Source organism: Phoca vitulina, unplaced genomic scaffold, assembly GCF_004348235.1.
Source record: "Phoca vitulina isolate PV1807 unplaced genomic scaffold, GSC_HSeal_1.0 scaffold9, whole genome shotgun sequence".
Classification (NCBI taxonomy): domain Eukaryota; kingdom Metazoa; phylum Chordata; class Mammalia; order Carnivora; family Phocidae; genus Phoca; species Phoca vitulina.
In genome coordinates this window covers 21,426,487-21,431,972 of record NW_022589712.1, presented here as the reverse complement: position 1 = coordinate 21,431,972, position 5,486 = coordinate 21,426,487, and the positions used below count along the sequence as shown (strand labels likewise).

At 35.9% G+C, this 5,486-nt stretch overlaps 1 pseudogene; it reads right to left on the bottom strand.

The window, feature by feature from the left end:
* Positions 1 to 514: 514 nt before the first annotated feature.
* Positions 515 to 951, bottom strand: LOC116634446 (annotated as a pseudogene).
* Positions 952 to 5,486: the final 4,535 nt, after the last annotated feature.

The following is a 5,486-nucleotide window of genomic DNA, read 5'->3' as shown; positions in this document are numbered from 1 at the left end:
TAGAATAGGTGGGGTAGGAAGAAAAGGTTCCATCAAGAAGCCTTGAACAATGGTAGAATTTCAGTAGGCAGAGATAAAGAAAAGGGAATTTCAGGTGGAAAAATTATATAAATTTGGAGACATTGGAAAGCCTAGAGATACATTCAGAGAACAGCAAGTTGCACCAATTGGCAGAGGCTTGGGCTACATGAATGAAGGCAATGCAAGGATAGGTCTGATCCAGTTAACCTGAGGTTAGTTTGCTGAATTTTTTTTTACCTTAATAGTTTTGGTTTTTTTTTTTTAGATTTTATTTATTTATTTGAGAGAGAGAGATAGCAAGTGAGAGCACAAGTGGAGGGCAGGGACAGGGTGAGGGAGAAACAGACTCCCCGCTGAGCAGGGAGCCTAATGTGGGGCTCAATCCCAGGACCCTGGGATCATGATCTGAGCTAAAGGTAGATACTTAACCGACTGAGCCACCAGGTGCCCCTCATCCTAATAGTTCTTATTTAAAGTCGTATATGAGATTACTTTATTCCTGCATCTTCTCAATTGTTTCTTCTGATATTTGCCCTTTTCCTTTCCTACTTGGTGAGATTTGGCTTTATATTCAAGGATCTTTTCATGGCCGTTGTCCACTTGTAGTCTAGTGATAACCACCTTGCTAGGGTGAATGGCCACATGGACAGTTGTGCCATTTGCCTTCTCTCACTGTACTCGCTCAATGTAGATGACAGATTTCTTCCTGTAAACCTGGATGACTTTGCCAATTTGCTGACCTTTACAGTGTTCTTGTACAACCTGTACATCATCATCCTCTTGGATGGGCATGGATCAAACATTGTACTTCTGTCTCAGCTCTTTGGAAAGAGGGGAAGACATAATCTTCCTGTGAATGTGGGAAGGCGCATTGAAATGCCTTCCATGGTTCTTGCTCTGGTCAAAAGTCACAAAGGGATTGAACTTCATTTTGGCCGCTTCAGCAAAAGGAAAGAAGTGCTGAATGTTTTTTAAATAGCAGGCTGAAGGAATTACTACTTAAGGAAATGGACACCTCTGGAGAAGTATGAAAGATTTAAGAGGATGAAAATCTTGGGACTGTGCTTTCAGGAAACTAAATGAGCAGTAATTGTCAGAAATTCAGAGCAGGGGCTGCTGCCCTAAAATGAATGAATACCTGGATGAGTCTTAGGAAGTCTGTGAATCCCTGAAAGACACACAGAATTTTGTCTGTATTTGTGTATGTACACATTTCTATTGAGACTGTCTACAACCTCTCAATGATTTTCAAAAATTGTGATCCCCTGCCCCAAACAGGACTGCCCCAAGGCAAGCATCCAAATAGATGCCACCATTCCATATATCTAAATATCTTAAGATTATAAGTGAAGTTAAACTGTTAAATAAAATAGGTTCTTCATCCTATCTTGGCAAATATAACCTCATACTATATAGTATAGTAATGATATTCAAATTTTACTTTGAATTTACTTTTATCAAAAATGTAAATTAATGTAAATGTTCAAAACCTCAAAATATTAAACAATATATTATTAGAAATTATCTATTAAAACTAAAAAGCAATTAAAATAAGAATGAGATACTACTACACACCTATTAGAATGACTAAAATCCAAAACAACACCACCACCAAATACTGGTGAGGATGTGGAGAAACAGAAGCTCTCATTTACTGCTGGTGGGAATGTAAAATGGTACAGCCACTTTGGAAGACAGTTGGACAGTTTCTAAAAAACTAAACATACTGTTATCGTATGATCTGGCAATCCCGCCTTTCAGTTGGTGAGTGGATAAACAAACTGAGCATATCCAAACAATGGTATATTATTCAACAACAAAAAGAAATGAGCTATCAACCCACAAAAAGACACAGAGGAAGTTTAAATGTACATTATCTAGTAGAAGAAGCCATTCTAAAAAAATACATACTGTACAATTCCAACTATATGACATTTTGGAAAAGGCAAGACTGTAGAGAAAATAAAAAGATCAGTGGGTTACCAAGGGTAGGGGAGGCAGGATGAATAGATGGAACACAGGAATTTTTTTAAGCAGTGAAACTATTTAGCATGATACATGTGGATACATTTGTCAAAACCCAATTCAAGAAAAATCACACACACACACACACACACACACACACACACACATGCATGCACACTCCAGAGAATGTACAATACAAAGAGTGAATCCTAATACAAACCATGGACTTTAGTTAATAATGTATCAACTGTGGCTCATCAATTGTAACAAATGTACTACACTAATGAAAAAGGAAGTTTGGTGGGGGTTGGTACTCTGTAGTTTCTACTCAATATTTCTTGTAAATATAAAACTGCCCTCCAAAATAAAGTTTATTAATTTAAAAATTAAAAGGAAAAATACAAATTATAATGAATATAAAAACTTGAGAATTGTTTAAATAGACCAGAATTGTATTAATTTATTAATTTGTGTATTTGGAAGCTGACATTGGTACATAAACCTAAGATTATTTCTTCCTGATTAATTGATCTCTTTACATTATGAAATTACTTTCTTTATCACTACTATTTCTGCTCTACAATGTATTTTTTTTAAAGATTATATTTATTTATTTAATTGACAAAGAGAGAGAGACAACGAGAGAGGGAACACAAGCGGGAAGGGAGTGGGAGAGGGAGAAGCAGGCTTCCCACGGAGCAGGGAGCCTGATGTGGGGCTTGATCCCAGGACCCCGGAATCATGACCTGAGCCAAAGGCAGTCGCTTAACCAACTGAGCCACCCAGGCGCCCCTCTGAAATGTATTTTGTCTGACATTAATGGAACCACTCTTGCTTTCTTTTGATTTGTGTAGCATGCCGTATCTTTTTTCCATTCTTTTGCTTTTACTCTGTTTCTCTTGACATTTAATAAGTGATTTTCTTGTAGGCAGCATATTGTGCTTTGATTTTTATCCAATCTGACCATCTCTGCCTTTTAACTGGAATGATTAGACCACTTACATTTAATGTGATTATTATGTATTAGATTGAAATCTAACCTTGCTATTTGTTTTCTGTTTTTTCCATCTTTGTTCTCTTTTCCCTCTTTTTCTGCTTTCTTTTGGATCAATTGAGCATTTTAATGATTCCATTTTTTTCTCTTTTGCTGGCATGTTAGTTATTTTGTCATTTTAGTTGCTTTAGGTTTATAGTATCCTTCATTCACATATCTCAGTTTACTTTTGAGGGATATTATACCACTTTACAAATAGTTTAAGAACCAATTTTAAGGTTCTATTATTGTCATACATTATTATTAACACATTTTATAAATCCCACAGTACATTTTTATTATTTTTGTTTAAACAGTTAATTATCTTTTAAAGATATTTAATATTAAGAAAAAATCTTGTATATTTATTTATTTATGTAGTTACCATTTCTGGTATTCTCCAGTTTTCTGTTTGTAGATTTCCATCTAACATCATTTTCTTTTTGCCTGAAAGGCTTCCTTTTACATATCTTATAGTCTGCTGATAATAAATTCTTCCAGTTTTTATATGTCTGAGAAAATCTTTATTTCACCTTCATTTGTGAAAGATGCATTCACTGGATATACAATGATAGGTTGACAGGTTTTTCCCTTAATATTTTTTCTTTTAGTCTTCCATTGTTTCCCTCTTATATTATTTCTTTTTTTTTTTTTTTTTTATTTTTTTTTTTTTAAAGATTTTATTTATTTATTTGACAGAGAGAGACACAGCGAGAGAGGGAACACAAGCAGGGGGAGTGTGAGAGGGAGAAGCAGGCTTCCCGCGGAGCAGGGAGCCCGATGCGGGGCTCGATCCCAGGACCCTGGGATCATGACCTGAGCCGAAGGCAGACGCTTAACGACTGAGCCACCCAGGCGCCCCTCCCTCTTATATTATTTCTGATGTGAAATTTCTTATTATACTCATCTTTTTATCTTTTTTCCTCTCTACATAATGTGTTTTTTCCCTCTGGCTGTTTTTAAGATATTCTCTTTATCACCGGTTTTGAGTAATTTAGTTATGATATGCTTTGGTATACTTCATGTTTCTTGTGCTTGGGTTCACTGAGCTTCTTGGATCTGTGGGTTTATAGGTTACATCAAATCTGGAAAAGTTTTGGACATTATTTTTTCAAATATTTTTTCTATCTCTCTTTTCCTTTAGGGGACTCCAATTGTGTGTGTGTGTGTGTATGTGTGTATTGAGTTTTCCTACTCTTAAAGAGTAGGAAGAGTAGATTATGTATTATACCTTGTTGGGTGCTAGGTATTTTTGAATTCCCATAAGTGTTCTTAAACTTTGTTAAATTACTTGGAAACAGTTTGATCCTACTGAGACAAAAATTTTCTGACCACTTCTTCCAGTGAATTATGAGGTTTTTCAGTCTGGTTTGTGAAAATAGGCACCATTTCTGGCCTTGTGTAAGCAGCAGTTACTGCTTCCTCCAATCCTTTTACCTGGTTTTGCCCCCAGCCCCAGGTAGTTTTCGGACATGCATTAACTGATAAATCCTCTGCTGAATACTCCAGGGGGATCTTGTACAAATCTGCTGGGATGTCTCTATATTCAACTCTCTCTCCCCAATACTCTATCCTGTGAACTTTAGTCAGCTTGGTCTTCCTGGACATTCAGATTCATCTCCTCAACTCAGGAAATCTGCCTGGCTTCTTCTCTGTGCCATGTGCTGGAAACTCTTTCAAAGCAGCAAGCTGGGACAAGCAGGGATTACCTTGTGTGTTTTCCACATCTTGGGGATCACAGTCTTTCATTATTTAATGTTTAATATCTTGAAAATTGGTGTTTATATATTTTGTCTCTACTTGTTATTCAGTTGGGAGGGTAAATCTGGTCCCTGTTACTCCATCATGTTTGGAAGCAGAAGTCAATGTATAAGTATTAACTAAATAGTAGAGCAGTATCTAGGCTCATTTTCTTCAGTCAGGGGCAGAAAAATGACTGTTAATAACCAGGACTTACAGTGCAATTCTACGAGTTGCTGGATTTATTATACACTTTTAGAATTAGAAAGATATACAAAAATTATCTGGTCTAAAAGGATATAATGCCTGGGAATAGTCTAGGGTAGAAAGCATTAGAATGAAGGATTATACTGAACATGACCTAATAAATATTTCAGCTTAAAACTATTCTAGAGACTTTTGTACAGACCCAACATTTGCCATAATAAAGAGTTTAAAAAATTATCCAATCCAAAGAAAAGAAAACAAAAAAAAAAATTATCCAATCCAACTTGGATGATTTTACAGTTAGGAAAACCCATGTGGCTGTGTTAGGGCTAGCAACATGATGATAATGATGATGATGATGATTACTACACTCAGCAAAGTACTTTCTCATTTCATCCTGCACAAAACAAAGAAATAAAAGAAGCAATGAGTGTTTGCAGAAAGGAGAGTAGATCTGATTTATTGTGATGGAAATTTGTGGTTGTTGCAAATAAAGCTGAAAGTGATGATGATGATGATG